The sequence below is a fragment of the Platichthys flesus genome, chromosome 2 (assembly GCF_949316205.1).
Source record: "Platichthys flesus chromosome 2, fPlaFle2.1, whole genome shotgun sequence".
Classification (NCBI taxonomy): Eukaryota; Metazoa; Chordata; class Actinopteri; order Pleuronectiformes; family Pleuronectidae; genus Platichthys; species Platichthys flesus.
The window spans coordinates 7,434,800-7,448,234 of NC_084946.1; the positions used below are offsets into that span (position 1 = coordinate 7,434,800).

The 13,435-nt window shown below is 44.2% G+C and overlaps 1 protein-coding gene across 4 annotated transcripts in view; it reads left to right on the top strand.

The window, feature by feature from the left end:
• sema3fb (sema domain, immunoglobulin domain (Ig), short basic domain, secreted, (semaphorin) 3Fb) overlaps positions 1 to 13,435 on the top strand; it is a 58,814-nt gene that overhangs the window by 15,963 nt on the left and 29,416 nt on the right. The window lies entirely within an intron of this gene.

The window sequence follows — 13,435 nt, forward strand, 5'->3', positions numbered from 1 at the left end:
AATAATCCCTCACAAATCTGATTTAATTAACTGTGCTATTTGCACAGGAGATGTAAGATACACCACGGTCCTAGTGGACGTATATATTCAGACTGTTTTTAGTGTGGCACTCGGTCGAGTTTATCGGACATAATGGAGTGGAAAGAGATAAATGTTAAGGGAAGTGCCTCCATTAAATCCGTCGTTTCAGTGGAAGCCAAAGCTGCAGTCTTACTTCAAACTCCTTCCTTCACATGCTTGTTAGGAACAAAGAGGCCTTGAGGTTGATTGTGATAAATATCGTCTGCAAAAAAAAGAAGAGTCCTTTCCAGCAACACTGTTCATCATTGTTAACCCCACTGGGCTGTGAGTGAGTCGGATATTTATGACTCATCTCTCCTTCATGTCAGGAACACCACATGGAAAAAAAATTCAGCTATTAAAGCTATATACTATCTTATCTGGGGAATAATATAATAATGTACTCAATTATTGTTTGCACGCATCTTATAATATGATGACGACTGTTTCCATATCTTTTTAGTTTTTCTTCTGCATAGCAACTTAATAACCCTGAACCAAATTTGATTTACGAGACATGGATAACATAGTGCATGTGTTTAAAGGCTCATTCCAATGCTGGATGTCTTAACTCCCTGCTGTGCTGACCATGATCTGCATTGGTCAGCCATGATGAATCATATTTTTCATGCTTAACCTTAAACCAACCAACATTAGTTTATTGGGAAAAATCTATTTGCACTGTCTTGAAAGTTGTTTGCGACTCTCTCCACTTTGATTTTATTCAGATTAAGTGTGGTTGGTAAATGCATTTATGGACTGGTTTCAGAATAGCATCCTTTTCCTTCAAGGAGCCTATCAAATTTACAACCCAAAATAATTATTTCAAAGTTTCAACTGAAATAGATTTAGAATGAGGAAATGAATTAAAACCTGCTTGGACATCGATTAGAGCTTGGAAAATGTACAATATCCATTTGCAGGGTTTGGGATAACATTTGCAGTAAATTAACAAATGCATCATTAAACGGACAAAAATATACCAAAGCTCTGGCATGACCCTTTAATGGTGATTCATCAATTAATCAACCTCTGTTCCCACTGTTGATACACTGCAGTTAATCACACTTTGTTCCCAAATATTGTCTTTGCAATGAGCTGTCTCTGGCTGAGATACAAGCCATACATCTCTGATGAATACCCCACATTCTCAAGACAAACTCGCCTGGGGAGGCAGATTATTCTCTCCTCTCAGGGAGGCTCCAGAAGTGCTCTGTTTTGACTTGTCTCGCTTAATTGCTGTGTCAATTAAAATGTTTTTCAGAACCATCATGTGGGTGGGGCAGGGGGCCGGGAGAGCCGAGAGAGGCTCTGTCTTGTTCACAGCTGTGCATCGCCTGCAGTGTAGTTGCACAGAGAACGTGAGGCTGGGGAGCTAATGTGGTGAATGGCCAACTCCTGGCGTTAGGTGTGTGTTCCTGTCCAGAACATTTTCCTCTGAGATAGCAGTAGCTGAGATGCACCTTTGTGAAGATGTAAATGTGAAGTGTATACAGGGGAAGATAACGCTTATAGCTGGAAGTCCTGTTAACTTAGGGAGAGTGGATCCACTAGCAAATAAGATGGATTCATGTGGAAAATGTCAGTTTTCCAACCAACTGATATGAAAATCCATATTGAAAATGAGGGGATTATAACAATGATATCTCCTCTGGCTCCTTGTGCGTCCACTGTGTCTCAGTGGGGCCAACGATAACATGCAATATTCAAAGCTGATATATTGGAGCTGAGTTTAGTTCTGTTTGGCAAAGTGTTTCAAATCCATGAATGTGGTCCCCTTTGGGATTAGAAGACGGGACCAAATTGACGCTTAATTGCTGGTTGCTGTAGGGCCATGAAAGAGTGTGAGAACCAGGAAGTTCTCACCCCACAGTGGAGTTTGCTCGGTCTCTGGTTCATCAGGGGTGAAGACCAGAGCTTGCATGTTTATAAAAAGGCTCAGTTATCTTCTCCTTTTCAGTAAGTCACATCTGGCAAAGACATCTTTCCTGGAAACCTCTGCAATTAATTTTTTGGGTGGGGGGGGGGGGGGCATATTGCCTAAATATGGATTTATCACAAAGATTTCCAAAATGAAACAAAATAAATACAAGCACATGACAGGGTGATCAAAAGAGATTTGTCCACCAAAGAAAACCCTCAGTCTACTGTGTTTGCCGGTTGAATATGTGTATACACACATTCCTGACATATTCTGCCAGTAACCTCATTAGGATAGAGCCACCATTTTTCCAGCATGTGCTGTGTTTTGGCGACAGACTTCAGACTCATGGATCTAAAGCTCACACTGAGTTTGTGGAGATCATTTTTTGTCTTTCTACCTGTAGCAACACGCCTCCACCCAAAAGCTCACAGTTTTTGGTCTGAACACCCACTACGGTCTTAGCTCCAAAGAGGTGCCCTCAAGGTCCGTCAAAGCAGGAGCTTGCCTCAAACTGGAAGTTGAGCGAACGGCAATTACCCCCACACCCCACCCGACACCCCCCACACAAGACATTCCTTCCTTTTCCTGTACCTTTTTTTTACTCACTCTCCACTCTGTATATCAATAAGCAAGCGGGTGGCTTATTTTCAGGTCTCCTCAATGCTGGTTTCTTGTCTTTACCATCTAGGAATTCTCTCTGAACCAAAAAGTGTTTCAGCCACTTCGCAGTCTATACTTCCGACCTCTCCCGTGGCTCATTACCTGCTCCTCGAGTTGCTCAAGAGGAGGGCTGCGGGGTCACAGAGTCGGATATCCTGCCTGTCAGTCAAATGTCAGGGCTGTCGGGTGTGTCTGGCTGTGGCGGATTTGAAAACCAAGCGGGGGAGAAGCTGGTCATTAAGATTTCGCAGGGAGGCCGAGTTTTGATTTTTGTCAGAGCTCCTTATAGTTCGTCAGCTGTCAAGCTGTCTGCATGTCTGCTGCCCTGTGTGGGTGTCACCTGAGTCGGGAGACAGGTTTCCCCAGGGCTAATGAGGAAGATGGAGGATGATGATGGTGGGGGCAGAGGTAAAGAGGGGTTTGCAAGTTGCGATTATGTCCTCGGTTCTAGCGGTTTCTTTTAGTAGACTCTCTCAGACACATGCCCCAGTGCTGACCCCTGGTCATATGGGATTAATATTCTAACCAGTGGATGTATGGATGGAGGAACTTGATGAAATTAACAGGTTCTTCCCTCTGAGTAGATGCTCTACAGGAGTCTGAGTGGTTTTCATGCCGTGGCTACATCACCCTTCCTCTCAGTCCGATGACCCTGAAAGAATACCGTATGGGAAATGAAAAACATAGTAACTCAACAGGGTTTAGCATTCTAAAAACTTTTCATGAGCTTTAATCCAAGGACATATTGTAATGTTAGGTTTCTCTGACAAAAAAAACCTTGTTCCTCTAACCTCAGTGGCACGGGCCTGGCGGGGAGTGAGTCTGCAGGGAGACATGTAATGGAGTACAGTGAACTTGTTTGCTCCATTACAGACTTTTCATTGGCTCTTCCTCCTGTCGGCCCTCTCCTCCCCTCCCATTTTAACTCCCTGCTGCGTCCTGCTGTCATGCCAGCCCCAAAAGTTATAAATGGCCGTGGATTTGAGAGCCTTTCATGGGTTTGTGTAGGGGGAGTCCTTTTGTCGGTTTCAAATGTTTGGGGTCAAAGCCGGGCTATCATGCTCCCAGAAGAATTATGGATGTGTGAAGTGCGAGCTTGTTATTGAAATGATAAAAGGAAGTCCTAGAGGGATAGTATATCACACCACTCCAAAAAAACACAAAAAACAACAGAGGCGATGTAAGAGGGAGTGTGGACCTGTCAAATAAGAAGGGAGAGTGTTCAGGAAGATACACTGAGCCCTTTTCTCCACCTGGCTACAGTGCATTACTACTGGAGTACAACAGCGCTGACCTCTAAGTGCACTCGGTCTCTCTGAGAGATTGCAGCCTGTGACAGACTGTGATGCCGCACCATTAGCTGAGATAAGGCGGGCAGGGATTGAGAAGCTCACATCAATGAGTCATTATGCGGAGTGCAGAGCTCCAGCTGCAAACGCTGCCAGAGTGGGATGCTTACAGTTGTGGCTTAGCGGCAACACTGCCCGGCAATCCCTCAACTGCTTCTCACCAACGTGTAGTGAGGCCATCATGGTAAAAAAAACTCAGAAAGATTTTCTCTGGATTAACGGCTGATTCCATGTCAAATATGCCATCCTGGAATAATGAGCCGGGGCATCAACCTTTTCACCTGACACTTTTTCCGGTTGCCGGTTCCAGCCTGAAGGTGTATGACCTTGATGTGGTTTACTTTCATTCCCTTTTACGGATTCTGCTTTTCTGTGGAATGCAGCGGTTGCACGTAAGGATTGGCTCCCTCCTCTGCCCCGTGGTCTCAGGTGTTCTTTCATGTGAGAGGAGGATTTAGCTGCTATTGAAAAAGAAAACTGGCTGTTTAAAGACACTCAACACATGTTTTCACCCGACTGAGAACACTTTTAAAGGATTTAAAAGATTTATTACAACTTTAATCTTGTTTTCATAGCTTTGGCCATCATTCCTTTGGGTTACGATAACACGAGGCTCAAGAAATTGCTGAGATCTGGATGACATCAACATCTGACAGGGCAAGAAAATGTTGGTCACGCTGGTTTTAACGGTTTAGTCACGATTATGTGAACCACTTTATTTGAAGTTCAAACTGAGGGTAGAAAAAACGTCCAAAGTTTTGGCAATAATTCCTCAAATTATAGGATTACACATCCATAGAATTATAGAGTTCATAGATGAAAAGTTTTTGGGATGATTTTACCCCACACTATTTTTGACATTACATAGACGTGTTTTCAACTCCTCTGACTTGCATATGTTGTCCCTTTGGTGTTATGTTTAACAATTCATGGGTACAACGGTTTTATAATTATTTAAAAATCTAAATGAAATCATCAGAATTATTCTGTATCAGACTCTATTCTATGTGCATTTTTTTGTTCGGGTCCAGTTTTTGTTAACTACTTTGCATTATTGACCTGATGGCTTTTAACTGTTTAATGGTCATAATATAGAAAATATAGAAAAGTCAGGATGTGCTCTAAACAGCATCATCACCATGCGAGCAGACAAAGGCCACGGGTTTGTGGTCGTCATGTGGGACCAGCAACATTCTCCTGACGTGCTGGTCTGTTGTGTTTCTGTCACATCATTAGTCAGTCTTTAGTTTGGAAATGTGGTGGTGCAGTCTGGTGGGTTGTGTACTGAGACCTGCCCTTCAGACCATTCTCCTGAACACTCTACCCATTTAAAATGTCCTGTCCTCCCTGAGGCTCACTGCTTCCCTGAATAGCCACTGCTCTGAGTTACTCTCTCTCTACATTTTGGCTGATATTGATCAAACGTGAAAGGGGAGCCCTTAAGTGAATGTATAAAAAGTCCTGGTAATCAATGATTGACAGTTGGTATTTCCCTCGTCAAGGTCACTTTGCCAATTTCAGTGCGTTAGAGGAGCTGCAGGGAATTCAAGTGAGGAGTGCAAAAGAGAGTTTGTTTTGTCTCCGTGGACTCAGCCGTACCAGAGGGAGGTTGAGATGAGAAAATGACTTTCAGTCACAGTTGAACTTCAACTCCAAGAGCAGGAAAGAGCAGAGAGAGGAAACGGGGAAAAAATCGATATTTGGGCCGGCACCGTATCTGCACCGAGCGAAATGTAACGCTGCACGGACGAGCTGTTTCTGTCATCTCTCATTACTGCTTCCACAGACATGCATGGGGCGGTTCCTGTTAAGTTCAGTCAGAATTAGTAAATCTCACATTTGAGAGTGTTTTGCTTGGTCATTTGATTCTTGTAATGTACACAAATTGTTGAAAAGAAGACGTATGGCCCTGCAGTGAGAACCAAGCCGAGTAGTTTCTAATTTCACCCCCAGAAGTTACTACATGTCAGTGTTAAACCCGGTTGCACACGAAGCCACTAAATACATTTTGACAAGCACATTTCCTCCGAAGGTGTTTCAATGAAAGCTGCTCTCTAAATGAGGCCCTGCTGGGCTGTCAGCAAAAGGTAAGACCCATCAAGTTCCCCACTTAGCTCCGTGTTTAACATGACATGGTTGTATTACTGCTGTTGCACACAAGTTGAGTTCATGAAGGTCCCACCTCTTCAGATTAATTCTGTTTGGCTGGCAATGTGAGAAAAATGAGGAGGCTTCCCCTGATTTAGAAAGCATATTGCCTGAGTTCTGAAAGGAATGAAGTGTTTATGGTGGGAAAAAAAGAGGCGGTACTGGGCTAGAGGGAAGAAAACGAGGATGCTTTGGCTACGTGTCTCTCTTTTCTCAGCGAGGGCTGAGGCTCTAGTGAGCACTGCCATAGCAAACACCTCCATTTTCCACCTCAGAGGAAACAATATGAACCTTTCACACGCTTCTTGCTTTCTCTGGTTCTGCATCTTCCATCTGGAGTTACCTCATTTCTGCTCAGTGTTTCTTTGTTGGTGTTGCACGCTTATGAGCTGTAGGAGTAATTTCTGTAAAAACCACATTCAATTTGTATCCATTACTGCCACAGTTCACAATCACATTGTGTTTAAATATCTCCAGTTGCTAGCACACCACACTTGTGTGCAAGATACTTAACTTGCGTGTGTATTTGTGCATGTCATGCGTATTATCTGTACGATGTGTGAGAGAGAGATGAGGTGACTCGCTCACACACACCAACACAAACACACACACTCGCTCTCACCCATTCTGTCAATCCATCCCCTGTGGTTATCAGGCTGATTGTATCACCCTGTTAGCTGCAGGGAGATTACCAGTGACAAACTGGGATGGCTAAATCGGCTCGGTAAACTCACTGACCCTGCAAACCACCGCCGCCCCCACACAAGCTACTATCTCCTTAACACCACCTTACATGGGCATTAAATGAGATTGTCTGTCAAAACAGCAATATCAAGACAGCTTTAAAACTAAATTTAAATGACAAAGGTTTGAAGAAAATGTAATCAGTTCTAGCTACACAGACCCTAATCCAGTGCAGATGTATTCGTTAAATAAAGGATATTGACTTAATTGATAGCCATAGCTACTTCTAAACATGTGCAGGTGTTATGGTGATATAATATCGTGAATATTCTGGTGTTGATGTGTACTCTCTGGTAGTGTTTTTAGATTTCTACCGAAACAGAACTTCTGAAAAGACTTACGAACATAAATTGGTCAGTTGGAAACAACCCCTCTTTGACCAGATTGATTCCTCACGTCTTAAGGGAAGCTATTATCTCACCCTGACTCAGAAAAGAGGATAAGAAGGCAGAGCCTTTGAGGGCCCTTTAAAACGACCATGGTTTAGGAACACCAGGCTTAAAGCTTCAGAGAGCAAGATGGAATCAGCTGTAACCTCTCGATGGGTTTACTTTAGTGTTCCAATACAATGGTTTAGAAGGGGTTCAGGTCAAGTTATGCTACAATTGAACTAGAATGAAAAGGAGATATAAATCAAATGTGCCAGCCGTCATAGTGAGGTTTTACACTGAAAAGTGAGAAACAGAATAGGAGAGCTGGATTGAGATCTACAAACCTTCTTACCTCAGCCCATCGCGCAAATCACGGTGTGAGGTGCCCCTTCATGTCAGCTGTTTTTGGAAATTTGTTCGACAAGTACTTCTGAGGAAGCACACTAGCGGCTTTAGCCCTGTGACCCTTTATTCCCATAGGAGCACATGTTAGGGATGCAGCCCTCTTTGAGCTTATGCTGGTTAACAGGCCCAGTGCGGCAGCGGCAGCCGAAAACACAAAGCTGTTTATAAAAGGCTAATCGCCTTCAACTCAGATGAGTGCCCTTTGAAAAGAGAAAGGAAGTGATCAGGCAAAAATGCAGTGGCGCTGTTGACATACATGTGGAAAAATAGGATTTGTCCTCTAATCCTACTTCCTGTCCCCAAGCCCTGGGAATCACAGCCACATCGGAAGTAAACTGATCGTTTGTCTCTGTTCAAAGAGGGTTAGGATGAAGAGAGATGTCCCATCAGCCTCCTGCTTCCAATATCATCTGTCCCGTGTCAGGTGTGACAGATAATAGGCCAAAGAATTTATATGTGGCAAATAAAACAGCAAAGCCTTTCCCCCCCGTGACTAACCCACAACTTCTCCTTAACCCTGCTCCTCTAAGAAACAGGAAGACAACGCTTAGGTGGCACGTCGTGCTCTCCCCAAGGGTGAAGGAGCAGTGGGAGTTTGGTGGGAGGAAGAGACCTGGAGCAGAGCCACAATGGCTGCTGTCACAATCTGTCCTGCCTTCCTGTCATTCTCAGGAAGGGGCTAGAACAACTGGCCTCCCACACTGTGACCCCACACTGGCTTAACAAATGAGGCATTCATAAGCGCAGAGCATGATAGCAGGTCAGTGGTGTCACATACATTAGGTTGCCTTATCCTGTGTCGGTTCAATTGTAAATCAACCACTGGCCTGTCAGGATGCACCTGAGAGACACAGAGATGTATTGTTGTATTGAAACATTTTTCAGCGTTGCCTGACATGTGGATTCTCACTGCCAAGAAATACTTTTCCTTTAAATTCACTGCTTTCAAAGAAATGTTGCTCCATTGATGCAGATAAAACCATGAGGTACTCTTCTCCTTTGGATTTGAAACTACCTGGAAAGACTCAATAGTGGGACTTCAGAGAGTACGGACGTACTTTAATGCAGCACAGCATGGATAACAGTTAACATGCGGTCTAAAGCGAAGAGAAAATTGAAAACCTTATTTAAAGCTTGCCATGGGCTTTTTTGAAGCCTTTTGAGGTCATTCATTGTTCTCTGTCATACCAGAAATATCATAGAGATCAACAAGTAAACTCTGGAACATTCTTATAAAAAAAAAAAAAGGGATCCACTGTGGTGCGGCTATAGCTTTGTAGCTGACATTCGACAACAGCTTTCAGTAAGTTTGGATACATCGAAAATGTGTTGCTCAGGAGTAGTGGATTAATTCAGATTGAATGGTTCAGTGGCCGTTAACGATCTGTCAATAAACCTCCCACTCCTATATCTCTCCGAGTGCTGTTTTCAGTTAAGCACAGTAGGGTTTCAGTACATTTTTCAACTTTCCCATATAGCCTGCATTTAAGACCTCTCCACTTTCACTAGCTTTAACATTTAACAGAGAGAGAAAAAACGCGAGAGATCCATCTTCATTACAACGAGGCTGTTCTGGTCGCATAACTGGTCTCCGAGGTGCGCACACCCTCTGGAACCAGACAGCAGAACCAGAGACGGCAGCGCGTGCGTCTCTGTGCGTCCGAGTGTGTCCACCATGTGGAGATTATGGCCTGACACGAAGCTGAGACATTCCAGGTTAAGATAAGGGAGGCTAAAGGTAACAGGGCTCTTTTAGTGAGAGCCTCATGTTTAGTCTTTGTGCTGCTGCTTGTCAAAGTTGTTCTGCTAATGATGCAGGGCTGCATCATTAGCTTTGTCCAAGGCAAACTCCGGGGTGCACGCCTGCCTGCTGCCTCCTCTGGCTTCTGTACTAAATCAGCATTAAATTGAATGTACCATACTGAATGTATTCAGGAAACCCAAGGTTGCACATTACTGTGGCTATACAGATACCACATTCCCATGACCCACTGGTTCACAGGGTGTTGTAATTCATTGCTGTAGTGTATGTGGATCTCTGCAAAGCTGGAAGTCAGGGCTTGGAAGTGTTTGAGTGATGGCAGAGAGGTTGTAACCCTGAGTCCAGTGACTCGTGTTCATCCTACCCTCAACCTCTCTCTTTTACCCCTGTTGAACACTGCCGAAGGCTCATTGCGATTCTGGACAGGCCATCCACTAATGCCACTTTACTCCAGGCAATCCCGGTTTCCTGATTCCACTCAGGCTGAGGAGAGATAACCCTGACCCTGAGCTAATCCCAGATTAAACCAGAACCAAAAGAGCTGCCACTGTTGTCCGGTGACCTCTGGCCTCCTCATGTCTCCTGGTGCAGACTGTAGCAATCATGCTGACCAGCACTTGCAAAATGAGGTTTTGTCCAAGCACAGACCAGAGCACATAGGTAAAACGGAGATTCATCCAGAGAGCTCAGATTGCTTTAGACAAAGGCAGACACCAGTAACTTCTTCAGTTGAATCACTTGTGACTAAAACAAAACAGAGTAACCGATTTACAGCTGCAGTCCTATGCAGGAGCTGCAGTGTGGGATGGGAACAAGGCGAGATTGGTCAGTGTTGAGTTGGAGACTGTTAATAAAACACATGTCCATTAAATAGAGCCATGTTTGTGCAGATGTGTGTGATTAGATCAAGACTCTCTTGGGAGGATCTCCTTCCCTACGAGTTCTCCACATTTCACGCCCCCCTCAGCTGGACCTCCACTTTGAACGTTTCTGCTGGATTGAGAGAAGAAGGTGTTCATTTGTTTGGAGAGAGAATGCAAAGTAGAACTGACTCAAAAGCCATTATGAGATATAATTGTGGTCTGCTTTAAAATTTGGTCATATAGACTTTCATCACCCGCTGTAATGTGGTTCAATTGATTCTCTACTATATTGCATCGGCGTTTACATGAAAATGGAGACAAATGCCTACCACCCCTCACCCCCGGCCATCTCACCGTCTCTGCCTGTCCATCAGCATGCTGGGATTGGCAGGCAACAGGAGAGGGGCTTAGGTGATGGGAGCCAGAGGCCCAGTAATAAGGCCATCTCTCCGCATGAGAGCTCATCAGAGCTGACAGTGAATACAAATTGGAGCCATTAGCAAGGGTTGGGGGGCTGAGGGGCGTGGCAGTACAGCGGCTTCTAATTATGGGGTGGTCAAGACCCCCAGGTCGGCAGGGGAGTGGCAGAGCACAGAGGGGGGGAGTGGTAACGAGGCAGAGATAGCGATAAACAGCAAGGTGTCACATCTCACGTTGTCACAGAGCATCGTGGTGCAACTTCTGAATAGTATGCGGTCCGGAGTGGTGGTTAATGATGTGTGATATGGGAGCGCTTTTACGGAGTGTCCATTATGATGGATCGCATTTGACATATGTTCAGACAAGACGGGGTCACACCTTTTCCCTGGCGAGGGTGATCACAGCAACAGAATACAAACAACTTGCCCTGAATAGCCAAGTACTATTACTGTTTAACAGCTGGTAAGGCCTGGCCGAGAGTCACCTCACAGGAATTGTACCGTTCAGGATCATTGTCCCTCTCCTCCATGTTTGTTTCATACACATGTCCTCCCTGCATCCAAGTAGTGTGTAAAGAGAGCAAAGCATCGTCCAAATTATTAAAAAATTGTGTTTTAACACAATAACATTAAGTACATTTCTGCACATCACAGAGCTCAACTGCAGCATGCTTTGTCTGAAGTGCACATCATATTGCCAGTTCCCCAGCTCCCTTTCAACAACAACGTACCAGCATTGGAATGGCAGGCAGTTGCTTTTCACATTCACGTGCAGCACGTAGGAGTCATGTAAGTCCATTTTGCGAAGAAATTGTCCTGATGCATGTATCATTATCCTTATTCAAACCCTGAATAAAGCCATGCCCCTCCCCATTCAGGCAGGCTTTTCTCCCTGCTTTCCAATTTGGTCAGTGAACATTGCATTTTATCTTGTTTTGAACAACCTAATGTTTGTGACTGCAATGAAAATCAATAATATTAAATTATATTATTGGCATGTGATGATATTCCCCTTAAATTAATTTAAAATAAATTATAATTTCACAATAACTCTGCAGAGTAGTTTTGTAATACTCTTCTGAGTGTAATGAGTGTTCGTTCATTTCAAGGTTTGAAGTGAGATGATGGTGTCTGAAGTCACTTGTGTTGATGATTTGTACATATGAGCCCCGGTGTTTAGACAGGTTTGCTGTCCTTGTTTTCTCTCCTAGCAGCGAGCTGCAGAGCTTGTCTCTGCTCCAAGAGGCATCGGCACACACACAGGTTGCAGCGAAGCTTGACCACGTCTCAGAGAGCGCATCACAAAAGATTAGCAGTGGGTCAGCTCATACCAGTGGATGCTGTGCCCTTGCATATGTGTTATCTGCTGAGTGACATGTCCTATCTGATGTGACACAGTGGCAGAGCCTCTGACCGCTTGTATTATCCTCCATCCCACAGAGTGACTAAGCCGAGGCAGGCAGCTGCTGCGTTCACATGCTGTTATCGTTCCTTTTCATTTAGCAGCACAGCTAACCTCATACCCGCTCTCCAGTAATCACACAGGCATTCTTCAACAACTGTGTCACTTCTCTGCTGGCTCTGAAGCGTGCAGCTCACACAAACCCAAATAACTCATGTAAATGTTTGACATGTAGACAAGTTGTGTTGAAAGACACTGATGTAGGAGAGTGAAGGAAGGCACAGTGGGCCGTGAGTGACTCTGCTAACAAGATAGCAGCGCAGGTGCCAGTTCAGCCTTCCAGCGGCCACACACCTCCAAATGCAGAAGAGCGTTCTCTAATCTCCATCAGCGCAGTGATTGCTCCTATTCTAGGCACTTCCTTATCCTGCCGATACAGGAAATCACAGTTAGAAAGCTGTGCTAGATTAAGATAAGAGACAGAACCACTGCCGCTCTCAGATGCAGGCATCTGGAAATAAGCCAACACCAATCGTACTGAGTAAACTCAGTAAAATGTCTTTTCTGACAGACACAATGTATTCTAAAGAGCTCATTTGAAGAAGCAGTGTCATGTTAGCTGGTGTACAAGAAGACACTTGTACTTTTTGCACTTTTAACACCTTTGTCTGGACACTTTGTGGGGAGATGCAAATTACTTTACACCCCACAGTTAAATACCACACAGAAAGTCAATATTTAAACGTTGAAGTTGCTACTTAAATGGCTAATTGCTTTAAAATGTTTATTGTCAGTCAATAGGTAACTTTCCTTACTGATCAGACTGAAGCATCATCCACAAATAAGCCAAGAATACTCTCTGGCTGTCAACGAGTGGCATGTTTACAGTAGATAAGCAGGACAAATATTTCTGCTGAAGCAGCATTACATTGGGATGAAGACAGATTGACAGATCACACAGCAGAATAGTTTGTGTACTCAATCTCACCCAGATTCTCAGGTCAAAATAAACAACTGTGCCCAAAAGAACAAGAGCAACACCTTCGGTCAGGTTTACAAGTAGCAGACACTTGTGAATATTTCACTGAGTCTGACGTAAGTAAATGAAAGAGAAAGTCTTATATAGTGATTCTTGACATGTCGATTAAGTCTGTTAAACCTACAGCATTGCTGCAACTTTGTGCACCTTGTTAAAAGTTGACCCAACTGCCAACCAGGCAACTTTGCAATCTCCCAAAGACTAGTCTGTGAATCTACTTTGTGCAGGGCTCCATCACTGCAGCTGAAATGAAGTGTGTCTATCTGGACAGGAGCTCGACTGTCTCTAA